Source organism: Pipra filicauda, unplaced genomic scaffold, assembly GCF_003945595.2.
Source record: "Pipra filicauda isolate LSUMZ 115617 unplaced genomic scaffold, ASM394559v2 scaffold139_size1960392_pilon, whole genome shotgun sequence".
Taxonomy (NCBI): domain Eukaryota; kingdom Metazoa; phylum Chordata; class Aves; order Passeriformes; family Pipridae; genus Pipra; species Pipra filicauda.
Window position 1 is genome coordinate 1,754,192 of NW_024103873.1, and position 13,250 is coordinate 1,767,441.

The 13,250-nt window shown below is 47.1% G+C and overlaps 1 protein-coding gene across 1 annotated transcript in view; it reads left to right on the forward strand.

The window, feature by feature from the left end:
* The window catches only part of LOC120322647, a 105,899-nt gene that overhangs the window by 68,618 nt on the left and 24,031 nt on the right, over window positions 1-13,250 (forward strand). The gene's annotated exons all lie outside the window — the stretch shown is intronic.

Consider the following 13,250-nt stretch of genomic DNA (forward strand, 5'->3'; position numbering starts at 1 on the left):
GATTTGCACAATTTTTCCTGCTTGGATTATTGCTTCTCTAAGGAAATAATATCTGTAAATCCTTTTGTTTCATGAAGAGCAATGTACAGGATAACTGGTGCAGATGGGGAAGGTGAAATATTGAAATCCTGATAGGTTTTCCTGTTATATTTATCTTTTTTTTAAAAAAGAATTTACAAAAAATCCCATTTTTGAAAGATTATTCATCACTCCTTCTAAAACCAGGCTTGAAAAGGAGATAATCCTGTTCTAGTCCCAAGACAATAATACAGTGGACCTTAAAATACAGAGTGTGTGGGTTGTCCTGCTCCCTTAAACACTTGGATCATCTCTGTAGGAGTCATACAGGCTCTGGAATCCTGGCCCATAAACCAGCATCTCTTGGCCAAAATCTTGCTACTCTGTTATGAAGTTTGTGTTAATTTTTTTTTTAATTTTATTTTGGTGGTTTTGGTTGTTTTTTTTTTTTGTTTTTGTTTTTGTTTTTTTTTTTGTTTGGTTTTGTTTTTTTGTTTTTGTTTTTGTTTTTTTTAATTTATTTTATTTTATTTTTATTTTTATTATTTATTTTCACTTACCTTAAAGCTACAAAGACTCATTAAATGCACGATAACCTTTAGAGGCAGCAAGGGAGTCTATCAGGATACAAAAGCTCTACAGTTGGAGGCTAAATTTTCCAAATGATTACAATCCATGCCAGTCACTTTTATTCCCAATTACTGCCAAAAAAAAAATCTATTTATGGGGTGGTTGCTCCCAGTCAAGAGAAGAGATGAAACGTCAGGGAATGTAAAGAGTGGAGGAGGACAGTGAGACACTGATAATTAGTGCCTGGAGGGAGAGAATTCCCTGGGCCTGCTGCTCCTCCAGTCAACTGCAGTTCCACAAATCCAACAACTGCGTGTTCCCTGCACTCAGAGCAGCTCCAAAGCAGCAGCTAATGGCATTTGGCTGTGCTGTTTTCAAAGCAGGCTCGTACAAAGGTTGTCCCACTGAAGGTCAGGCTGTGACTGCGATCCATGTCTTGTGGAAGTGCCTGGAGAGGTTTGGTGTCTCAGTGCTCAGCTGGTCTTTGTGAGCTTTGAGGTCAGAACTGTGCAAAGGAGAATCTGACAGTGGGTTCCTACAGAGAAAAGCACGTGAAATTAGGAAATTAAATATACACCAGAAGCAGCCTTGACTTGGTGGTGCTGAGCACAGTGGATATTTTATATTCCACAGTGTATGTTTTATATTCCTCATGAGCTGCAATAGACTGAGCCGTATTTAGCTGGAGACAGATGAACAAATGATCCTGGTGAAGGTGCCTCTGTGTTTGTGCCCTTCTGTGGCTCATCCCAGCAGCAGTAAGTGCCTGGCTCTTACCTGCTTATTTACAGCAATTAGGGAAGGTCGGTGCAGTTTTCTTCTCCTGGTTGTGTTTGAAGCTCGTTAGTAATTTGAGCGGTTTGAAGTCTGGAGACAGTTTCGCAGAGCTCAGTTTGCAGGATTCCACCTTATCCATTCTTGTTGTCCTGAAAGCATTTTTCTCCTATCAACCCCCGCTCCCAAGATTAAAGAAAAATACATATTTGAGCTAAGTAAGTACTATTTCCCATTTATATTCAATAGAAAGTTTCATTTAGATATCCAGAAGTGATTGAGGGGAGATTGAAGGTGTGACTGCAGAGAGCAGCAGGGTTTTACTGTGCTGTCCCAAGAGCAGCTCAGGGAGGGAGCTGCAAATTGCACCCTGGTTTTTCTTTCTCTGCACTCAGAAAAGAATCCCAAGCCCCCCCCAGCCATGGAAAATCACGTCCAGAAGGAATTGTTTCCATATCTCTGTGTTCAGTGCATTACACTGAGCCCTTATGCGTTCCCCTGCCGACTGGGGAGTGCTGTGGGGTCCCACCCTCCACGGGAACACCAGTGGGGAGCAAAGGAACCTTCATCCTCCCATCTGTCCTGCCCACACAGATCCAGGGGGGCACTCTGTAGCCCATGGAAAAGATGGAGGAATTCTTGTCAGCCCTTGGCAGTGGCAGCAGAGCTGGGACCCCCTGGGCTCCCAAATCCAGGGCTGGGTGCTGGATGCACCTGGAAGATTCTTTGCCCCTTCTTTTCTGTTTGAAAGCTTAGAAACACTAAAAGAGGTTGAATATGTGTTTTTTCTCCTGGGAACAGTGGGCTGAGTGGCCTTGGCTGTTGCTGTGTTCTCACTGAAGGTGCTGTCCCTGAGCCTTGGGCTCAGATCCCGGTGTGACTTCCATCAGCTCCAGTTATCCCTGCAATGTCCCAGGCCAGGTTGGACAGGGCTTGGAGCAACCTGGGCTAGTGGAAGGTGTCCCTGCCCATGGCAGCAGGTGGGGCTGGATGGGCTTTAAGGTCCCTTCCAGCCCAAACCATTCCATGATTTCTTGCAGGATCGTGGCTGTGGCACTGAGGGTCCCTGCAGGACCCGCGTGGTGGGAGCAGAGGCAGCCCCACCTTGCAGGGCCCTGCTCTCCCATCCTGGGTTGTTTGTGTCTGTTTGTACCTGCTTTCCTCATGGCACAGAGGAAAGCTTTTATCTCCCATTCCACAGAGCAGGAATGACAACCTGCTGTCAGCTGGGCTGGCCCAGTGCCACGGGAAACGGGATAGAGGGTAAAAATCCTCCCTGAGCTCCTACAGCAAGGGCTGTTTGCTTTCCTCCCCAGCTTTCCTCCTACTGAGTGGAGACACACAGCAACTGCTTTTGCTAATTAGTGCTCCCAGCCTTTATACTTTTTATCTGATTTATAGAGAAAATCAAGGTGGTTCACCATGAAAAAGCAGCGAGTGTTTTGTTGAGCTGTTCCTGACAGTGTCACTGCTCGGGTGCAGTGATGGCTCTAATGACAGCCAATACTTGTTACTGAGGCTCTGCCCAGGAGGGGATGCCAGGGGGTGGATAATTGGATGTATTGGAACCACTTAGGAACTTTTATATTGTTTTATGTTGAAAAGGTAATGACTGTTTCTGTCTTGAAGTGACCTATAACCTGTAGAAAGGCAAGATGCCAAAGCACACGGATTTTGGGTCCTGTCCTCCTCCTGTGGGAGCTGACAGACGTTTGTCAGAGGTTCCCATATCAATCTGGGATACATTTAAATGTGCTCCTGGTTGCATGCTAATTTTGGGTGTTCATGCCTGTGACAGCCTGGAGTGCAGGCAGAATGAAAGCTGATATCTGAGTGGGAGCATTGCACATCATCAGAAATGGGATTGAAAACATAAAGATTTAAGAGGTTGGGATGTGGAGCAGTTCAAGAGAGTGGGAGCCTTGGTCACTGCAAGACCCACCCTCTGTGGGCACATGGAGCTGGGATCCAGGACAGTGTGGGATATCCTGGCTGTCACTGGACTGCACTGAACATTCAGTCACCTCCTTTCTCCCAGCTGTGTTCATGTGAGACTGAGAGTCCCGGCATGGTTTGGGCTGGAAGGGACCTTAAAGCCCATCCAGTCCCACGCCCTGCCAGGGGCAGGGACACCTTCCACTGGGCCAGGTTGCTTGTTCTCCTCCTGTCTGGTTGCAGTTACTGAATTAGGAGTTATTTGTCATCTGATACATGTTTAATTCACTTTCTTGTAGCATTAATAATTGTAGCAGCCAAAGGCAGGATGATTTTTCCCTTGTCAATGAGAAGAGAATGTAAAGAGGTGCCACAGAAGGGGATGCTGTGGGAATGAGAGTGGAGGAGATCTGAGTGGATCTGCTCCAACACATTGGATACAGTCCTTTGCTTTGCTTTGGCTGCAGATCTGGGGACAACTGGAGGGTGGAAGTGGAACCTTTTAGTGGAAGGTGGAAGTGGAACCTTCTAGTGGAAGGTGTCCCTGCCCGTGGCAGGGGTGGGACTGGGTGATCTTTAAGGTCCCTTCCAGCCCAAACCCTTCTGGGATTCCGTGTTCTCTGAAATGCCATTCCAGGCAGTGCTGGCTGTGCTGGCACTAACCCAGCCTCGAGGGAATGTTTTTTCTGCATCTCCAAAATGACATTTCCTTGGAAATGGCAGGGGCTGATCCATGCCGGATGTGGCTGTGACAGCCACCAGCTCCACACGTCACAGCTCTGGCTCCTTAGGCACGGGGTGCCCTTGGATCAGGGCTGGGATTTTGGGGGCCAGGCAGGCTGAGTGTTTGGCTGACTTCCATAAACCCAAGAAATCCAGCAGATTGCAAATCTGTCGAGGAAATTCTCCTTGGAGATCCGTCACAGCCACGGTGTCCTGTGTCATACCTGAACAACCCTGCAGGCAGAGCGTGTCTATAAAGCCCAATTTAGGCTGTTCCCAGCACTGTGCAGCTCTGCCAAGCCCTGTCTGTAAGCGTGAGATTCCCAATACTGGTCCCAGCAGGAATTTTTGTACGTTTTTTATTAATCTCCAGGGTTTTTTTACTTATCCGTGTATGGACATATACATATTTTCTATTTATGTGTAGTTAAATGTCTTGTAAGTGGTTTAAGGGAACTCTCTGGCATATTCCAGCCAAGAGTTTACTGGTTCTTTGTCCCCAGGAAATGTTAATTGTGATGGGATTTCCAGTTAAGTGGGATCCTGTCTGTGTGTCCCCCTTCCAGCATTGGCTCCTTTTTATTCCCTATTTTCTTGTGTAATTGCAATGGATTTTTTTTTCCCCAAAAAGTCATTTTGTACCTGGGGCACTGAAGCTTGATGATATTTATACATTCCAGCTCTTTTTTAAAATGCCAACTCAATATATAATGTGTAGTTCTTTTTCTGATTTTGAGATGTTACATAATAGAAAGTCTGACAAAAATATTGAGCAGGAAGATTGCAGCAATATATTTGTGAGTTCTGGAGTGTTTGATGATGTATGTTCTATGTGTAGTGCAATTATACAGTGTGTGTATACAGTGCTGAGATATAGCTCTGTATAAATGTATAAAGAATCCAGATGTGTATCATCCCTGTTCCTGTGTCCTGCTCTTTGTGTCCCATAAACTTCAGGCATGTCCTGCTCCTCCTCACTCTTCCCAGATATGCAGGTAAGAGTGCTCTGAGCAGGAATCTGCCTCAGCCTCCTCAAACTCTGCAGGGAATATGATCACATGGAATAAAACCAGGCAGTGGACTGGAGACAACAACCAGGATTGTATCCAGAGGGAGAGGGGCTTTCCTCCTGCATGGATTTAGCTGGGAGTAGAGACCTTTGTAGCTGAGAAAAAGGCTGTGACAAAGGTCATTTTTTATCCTCTGGAGAGACATTTGAAAAGGAAAGAAATGTTATGGAAGATATGTGGGTAATGTCAGTGGATGTCTTCCTAAAACGTTATGGAGCCCCTGGAAATAGTTCTGTCAGGGCTTCCCAGACAAATGCAGTGCTCTGCATTTCCAAAACACTTCAGAGATGATGGGAACAAATGGTTTGCTGTGGGAGAGCTGGCTCCTGATCCATCCAGCATCCTGTCTGTTCTAGTGGTCAGCGAGAGTTTTGGGAACGGAGGGGTTTGGGCAGCACGTGGAGGGCAGGAATTCCATGAGCACTTGGGAGTGACTGGTGACAGCAGTTGGGCTCCTTCTGCTTCTCTGATGTCATTAGTATTGCCTCCTCCTTCACATTTGTATGTTCTAATATCCATTCCAGGACCACGGGATGAGTACACACGGTTTTGGTAGCTCCGGAGCTTTTTGGGGTTTCATTTGTCGCCCCAGCCCTGCCTGTGCCAGCCCAAGCCAGCAGTGCAAGTGCTCTTTATCCTCCCTCAGTCACAGCAAGGTGTCTTCCTGCCCTCGTGCTCTGCCTAAAGACTGGAACCAGTGGCAGCGTTCAGTTCTCCTTGTGATCCCATCTCTAAGGCATGTGGCATTTACTGGACCGTGGGAGAATTGTGCTGTTTGCAGATACAGTTTCTGCTCTTCCAGCACGAGCTACGGGAAACTCTTTTGTCTCACTGGGACCCACATTGCTCCTGAATGGCCAGTGGTTCAGGCAGAAACCCCCTCCTGGTTGGATATTCACTGGCAGATAAACAATGAGATTGTTTTCCTTGGGTATTGACCAGTTTGGGATCATCACCCAACCCGGGGCAGTATTGATTGGTTCTGCTGCAGAGCACGGCCCAGAGCACGGCCTGGCCATATTTAATCCAAATTAAATTGGATTCAGCTGTCACTTTTTTCCTAAGAAGATGCAGCTTTGCTCCCTGATGGCAGTTTGACTCCTCTTTTCCTCCCCACTGAGCTCTTGTGTTGGAAGGCTCTGGATGAAGAGGGAGCTCTTCAGCAGAGCTTGGGATCATCAATAACATCAGCTCCTGCCCCCCATCCATCAGTCAGATACCTTCTCAAATAAAATGATAAGAAATCTGTTTAGCTCAGAGTAGTTGGAGTAAATCAGGGCCGTGGATGTGCTGATTGAGAGGCTGGAGCTTTTCCAGACTTCATCTCCGGGATGGACTGGGGAGGATTTATTTGGCTTTTCATTCCTTGACAGCAGTTTCTTCCCTTCATGGCAGAGGTTAGAACAATCACAGGCTATTGGGGAGATATTAAGATTAATGATTTTATGTGTAAACTGGTTTTCCTCAGTCAGAACATTAAGGGATAACAAAATGAAGAAGCTCTTTGAGGAGATGAGGCCTCAGAGGTCTTGCCTCTCTCTCTTCAGAAAAGGAATGGAAATGGTTTCCAGAAGGGCTGAAGGTCTGAAGCAACTTGTGCTGAGAGGGTTGTAAATGGTCGTGGTTTAGGAGCTTCAGAGGGACAAGGCCTTTAGAGTCCTGGAAGAGTAAATGCAGCAGAAGGAGGTTCTGGCTGAAAGGTGTCAGAGAACATTAGGGCTCTTCAGATGAGGAGACCTGAAATATTGGTAAACCTTTAATGCAATTTATTCAGTGGCTTCTGCCACCCAATGCTGATGGTTTCTATGCAGACATCCCTTAGAGATAAGAAAACTTGATATTAAATACTAGAGCAGTCTTGTTTTGCATATTATTTGAATTATTAAAGAGCTTTTTAATGATTTGCTGTAGGCAAAATAGTCAAAGTATCTATTTTATCTGTGCTGATCGTCTGACCTTGTGCTATCAGGCTCGTGTTTGCTGACTGGATAAATGTGAGGGTGGAATCCAGGGAGAGATTGGTGAGGCTGCTCAGTTTGCAGTGTGAGAGGAGGAAAAGGCTCCTTGGCTGTGTTGACACAGGTCCTGTCCCTTCCACTGGAGAACTGGAGTGTTTGCCTTGCTGTGGATCTTTAACAGAGACAGGTCCCACCCTTCTCACCTCAGCAGAGCGAGGGAGGGCAGAGCTGTGCATGGAATTTCTTTGCTCAGAGTGTGAGTTTTTAGTGTAATTACCTGTAAAAACCATGCTATAGGTATGAATGGGTTATGGATAATGTTTGGATTTAGCTTTTTGGTTCTGCCTGGTAGCCAAAGACCAGCTGAGGTCTTGACAGAACAAAACATTGTCAAGGGCTCATCCTGGGAAAAATAAAGTAAGTAAAGTTGTGTTAAAAATGTGAAAAGAGGAGGAAGGAAGAGGAAAGGACTGGAAAGAAATAACATGCCCTCGTTCATGGTTCGTAACATCTTTTTTGGTCTATTTTCTGCTGCTTTTTTCCTTGTCTCTGTCTATCAAGGCACTCTCCTAAATAAACTCTCTGGGGCAGTTCAGGAAGGCTGTGGAAATGAACTGTTACTTCCAGCAGGAGCACAGCTCTGATTGACTTTGGGAAGATAAGGATCAGAGCCCCTGTGTGAGTTCAATTCATGCAATTATATGAAGGAGAATGAATCACTGGGGAAAGCAAACTAACTGAGAGCTCTTCTGAGCTGGGGTTTTCAGCCTGGGCCAGAGGAAATGAGGTGTCCAGACTCCATTAAAATATAACCGAAGCTGCAGCATAACTCTCCCAATCTTTTCTGATAAACAGCTCAGGAAAAGCTCCCTGTGGTTGATAACCTTGAACATTCACAGCTTCAGCCTTGACATGCCAGGACGTGGAAGCCACAGAAGCCACTTGTGTGCCATTGGTCCCCTGGGATGTGTGACAGCCAAACTGCTCCCAGGGGGAGGCTGGGGAGCAGTGCAGGAACTGCTAAAGGCAGCATTCTCCACAAAACCCATTGGAATCTGCTGCTTAGGGACCTGCAAATGGCCTCAAATAGCTGCTGCCATTGCAGGAGCTCCCTGAGTGCTCTTCAGTGGAGCACTTAAACATCTGCACCTTCCTTTGCTCGTTCTCCAGGACACATTGGGGTCACTCCTGAGGAGCTGCCGTGTCTGATGGTTGTGCTTCCCCTCGGCAACACGGGAGGAGGGGCAGGAGCAGCCAGATGCTCCCTGGGCTGTGCTCTCACACTAAGCCTTGCTCCATAATTGCTCACATTTGAGCCTGTGCAGATGCTCCTGCCGTGATTTCCCTCCTCCTTTGTGTATTTAGATCAGCAGAATATCAGGCCATGGTTTACTCTGCAGTTTGTGTAGGTTATGGCACAGTCTCCTGGAGCAGCACTGGGGTTCAACTCTGCTCCCTAAAAAACTGGCAGAGGTTTTCCTAAATTCTGTGAGTCCAACCAGGGCAGTGGTACTGTCAGTACCAGATTTATTGATGCCTTTGTCTCCAGAGCCATGTCCAAACAGCCACGGGTTTGTGTCACCAAAGGGGAGAGGGGCAGTAAAATCTGTTATCATGGAACTGTGGAATGGGTTGGGTTGGACGGGGCTCGGAGCAACCTGGGCTACTGGAAGGTGTCCCTGCCCATGGCACGGGGTGGACCTGGATGGGCTTTAAAGTCCCTTCCAGCACAAACTACTCTGGGATTCTGGGATTCCATGATTCTGTTTGTCAGCACTAGGGTGATGTCCATCCATGATCCATTCCTGGTTGGCACTGTGACTCTGGGTGGGTGTTCTGGCAGCCTCAGGACATGGGAGTGACAGGTCACTATTTAAAGCTCAAACGTGTGGATTGGGGTTGTTTCTTCCCAGTCTGGCTGCAAACACTCCTGCCAGGCTGCAGCAGCTGCTGGGCACCTGCATCCTGAGTGTGCCTTCATTTGCAGGGAAATACAAACATGTCACTGAGTCGAGGGTGTAGAACCCTTTTTTTAAAAATATTATTATTATAGAGAACTCTTCAACTGGAATGTGAAGGATAAAAGGGTAATTTCATACCTGGAACAAAACAATTAAGGAACACTTTCTCTTGTTGATGTTCAGAGCAGTGGGTTTGTGAGTGACCTGCACTGGGAGGTCACACAGCCCTTCCACACTGCACAGGGAAATGATCCTGTTCCAGCTGAAAGCAGGCAATCCTCAGGGATCTTTCTTTGTTGTTCCCCACCCTGAGCTTTTCTGATACATCCATTAATTTTTGGAATGCAGTCCAGCAGAATATGCCCCAGTAGGAAAAGCTCCCATTTAAAAAACCTGCCAGGAACTTTTATTCCAGTTGTGAGCAGCAACCTGGAGCTGCAGTTTTTAAACATTTTTTTTTACCACCTTTAATCACTGCAAATCAGTGACTCCACTGAAGATTATATGATTTTAATCCCATCTCCCCACCCCCGTAACTGAGATAAAAATTATGGTTTCAAGTGATTTTTGAAAAGTCTGTACTATAAAATTCCGCAGAAAATGTTTCACAGCTGCTCAGAATTTAAGGATAGGTAAAACTTCCAGATGCACCTGAGAAAAATCTCATTTACCTGGTTTTGAACCTACTGCACCACTGAAGTTAATGAGCTGTAAGCTCTTAAGTCACTTGAAAATTTTACTTAGTGATCAACTCTAGATTTTCCAAAGTATTTATTTTCATGTATCTTAAAAAACTGTTGTCTGATGCTGTTATTGTGCCCCAGCATTCCTTTGGTCTACTTGACATAAGTATACAGTAGTACAAATTTCATGCGAAATCTCGTTTATCTCACTAAAAAGAAAAATGAGTCATTTGTTACTTCCATACAGGTGGAAAACACAACAGAGGGTCATGATGTGCTGAGGAATAGGGGTGGGTGGAGAACTGGAGCAGGGAGACCCGGGAAGGGGGTGTTGGGTGTGAGCAGGGAGGTGCCCCAGCTGGGATCTGTCACTGCCAGCAGCACTGAGGGCTCCAAAACGGGACATTTAGGGGAAGGGGAAAAGGCTGGTGGAGAAACGCAAATAAAGTCCTCGGGTGAGAGCTCCTGAGGTCTCGTGAGGAGCAAGGTTGGGGAGCAGGGTGAAACCAGGGGAGGCTGATGCAGGAGAGCTGGTGAGGGGTAGAAGTTCTCCAACAAAAACCACTGCAGTAGTTGGAAGGAGCAGATGAGAAGGGTGACAGTTGAGGGGAAGCAGAAAACATCCCCTCTGTGTGACACAGAAAAGACACATTATCGGGGGGCTGGGAGCAGAGGATCTTCTCCTGCAGGGATACAGGGCTGTGCTTTAGCAGCCCAGCTCAGGCACTCTGGGTTCTCCTGAGGACAGAAGTCCCCTGGCAGCACGTTCCCTTGCCCCTCAGCTGTGGGGGTCTGTAGCTGAGGGCACTGGGCTGCAGTCCTTGTGCTCAGCACGGGGAGGGGGAGGAGGCCAATTCCAGCTGCAGCAGAGATCCATGGCATTCCCTGTGGTGAAACAGGATCCCAGGGTAACAAACAGCCACCCCTGGAGCGTTGGGCGGGTTGGGAAAGGGCTCCTTCCAGCTCCAGTCCCACATCCCTGTGTGCTTTCCCACCACTGTTGTGCACATCCATTGCGATGCTTTGTAGGATGGTGAGATGGTCACAGAGATGTGCCCAAGTGACTCCTCCTGTTCCCACCAGGGCCCATCAGCTGTGTGGAGATGTTGCAGAACTAGCCCTCAGCTGCTTATCCCAGTAATTTCAGGAATTTCCCTGTGCTTTGTCCTCAGTCTTGTTTTCAAGGTTGCAGCACAAAGCAAAAGGAGTTGCCTGATTTGAACTCAAAAAAGATGCTCCTTTATCCCTGATGTCCCAGATTGTCAGTGACAATAGGGTGAGTTTATGCCCTTCTCTCTGGTCCCAGATTCCCTGACCTACTTCCAGTTTTAACCCTTTCAGGAAACCAGTGGCCCAAACTGCTGGTCTTTTCACAGCCTTCCTTCAGGAACTCAGGGAGTCCTCCTGGGGCAGGGCTGGAGGGCAAGTTGTGGGGCTGTGCTCTTCATCCCACCACCATGTCCAGTGTTGGTTCATGGGTGAAAATACCCTCAAATCCAGTAGAATATTCTGATTTAGGTGAGGAATGAGAAGTGGATTTAGCAGGAATGCTGCATCCCACAGCTGAGCGAGTTATTTACTCTTCAGGGGACTGAAATATTTTACTGTTGGGCAGCCAAGGGGAAGTAACAGTGCAGAAGTTTAGTTGGGTATGAAATGTCTCCTCTTACACAGCATTGTTGAACTGTTACCCAAATGAAAGCTAACAATGGCCTTCCCCTACTGTTTTCCAAGTGGCCAGTCTCAATCCCTGATTCTGAACAAACTGGGGGTGTTTTTTGTTTTCAGTGAGGAGTAGATGCAAATATGTTTTGAAGGCAATTAGAGTGTTTTTATTTTTGCTCACAATAAACTGCAAGCACAATAGAATTGCTGGCACGAGGTTGAAGGTTATTTACTAAGATTATATGCCACATGTGATTAATCTCTTCCCCACTTTTTAGTCTTTTATTGGCAAAATTTTAAATATCCAGGGGATCTCTACAGAATTCTGTGGGGTCAGATTAAAAGGCTGAAAACGCTGCTCACGGGTGGCTGTGTGTGCAGAACACACTGCCTTAACTAGGTGCTTCTGGCTGCTCTCAGGTAACTGCATCTCCCTCCAGGATTCCCAGCAACAGCAGCTTCCCTGGAATCCTGCAGGTCAGCACATCCCAGGGAAGAGTGTGGCTGTTTAAAGCCATTTTCCCCTGCAGTTCTCCGGCAGCACCACTCTAGAAAGATAACAAATGACAGCAAAGTGCCAAACAGGGCTGCAGGGAACACAAGACCCATTATTCCCCGGTGGAAAGGAACATGTTAAACGTGGCTTTCCTTCCCCTGCAAGCTGCTGGAGTGCTGCTCTGTCCTCCTCCATGGCCACGTGTCCCCACCACAGTCCTGTTTGCCAGGCACTGCTTCTGCAGCTGCCCAGATGTGCAGAAGAACTGGGTGAGAATCCCCCAGGGCAGAGCTGGTGTGGGCTGGCTGAGAATCCCCCAGGGCAGAGCTGGTGTGGGCTGTGCCCACCAGCAGGGACAGGTCCTGTGAGGGTGCTCTGAGGGCAGGAGGATCCCCACGTGGTTTGGAGCCAAGGATGGGCGGTGGGGACAGGGACTGGAAGAGCAGGGTGGCTGTTCTGGGGGCAGCCCCGTGTGTAGGTCAACTCAGGGTCACTGAGGAACCAACCCCTTGGACCCCAGAACTCAGCAGGATCCAGGCAGAGCCGTGGGCTCTGTGTGATCCTGTGCAAGGGCTGCAGAAAGCTGAGGAGAGGATGGAAGGGGGGCCTTGCTCTGCACCTTCTGACACCTGTTCAGTGGTTGTTTTCCAAAGACAATGTTACAGTGTCAGGCAAGCTGGAAGCCAACATTTTATGGCCAACCTTGCCCTCAGTGTCCTTTTCTCTGGCAAAAGTAGAGTGAATCTTTACTGCAACAGAGATGAATTCCCCGTGCCTGCAGTTTTCAGGTTAGAACAACACACAGACAAGATGGTAATTATTGCTCTGCAGCTCTGCTGGAGAAAACGCCAGGAGGAAATTTCCCATTAACATTACAAACAAATACAGGAGGAGGTGATGAATAAATCCTTCCACCCTGTGACTTCTCCGTGATCAAAAGACACTTGTCTGATCCCAACATCTAATTGTCACATGATTAAAAATGTATGAGATCTCATGAACATAGAAAGACTGTGTAGAGCAGCACAAGGAGTTGATTTAAATGCAGGATTAGCAGCTTCACCTTGAAACACAAGATCAGCAAGGCAGGGGGCCAAGGGATGGACTCAAGTTTTTGCACCAAAGCAACTTATTAGTGAAACTCTGCTGATAATTTTTCACTTTTAGACAAGGGAAAAGAAGTTTGAACTTTTCTGTAAATTTTTTGGGGGGGTCTTGGATATATCTGAGAAGCCAGTGAGTTAAAAACTTCCAAGAGTCCCAAACCCCAGGCACATCCATGGTTTGAACAATGAACTTTGACTTACCAGGAATGTATTTGGTCTGTAAAACATGTAAAAATTGCACACTGACAGTGGTCATAAAGTGTAGAAAATGCTGTGCTTGTGGCTCAGGGG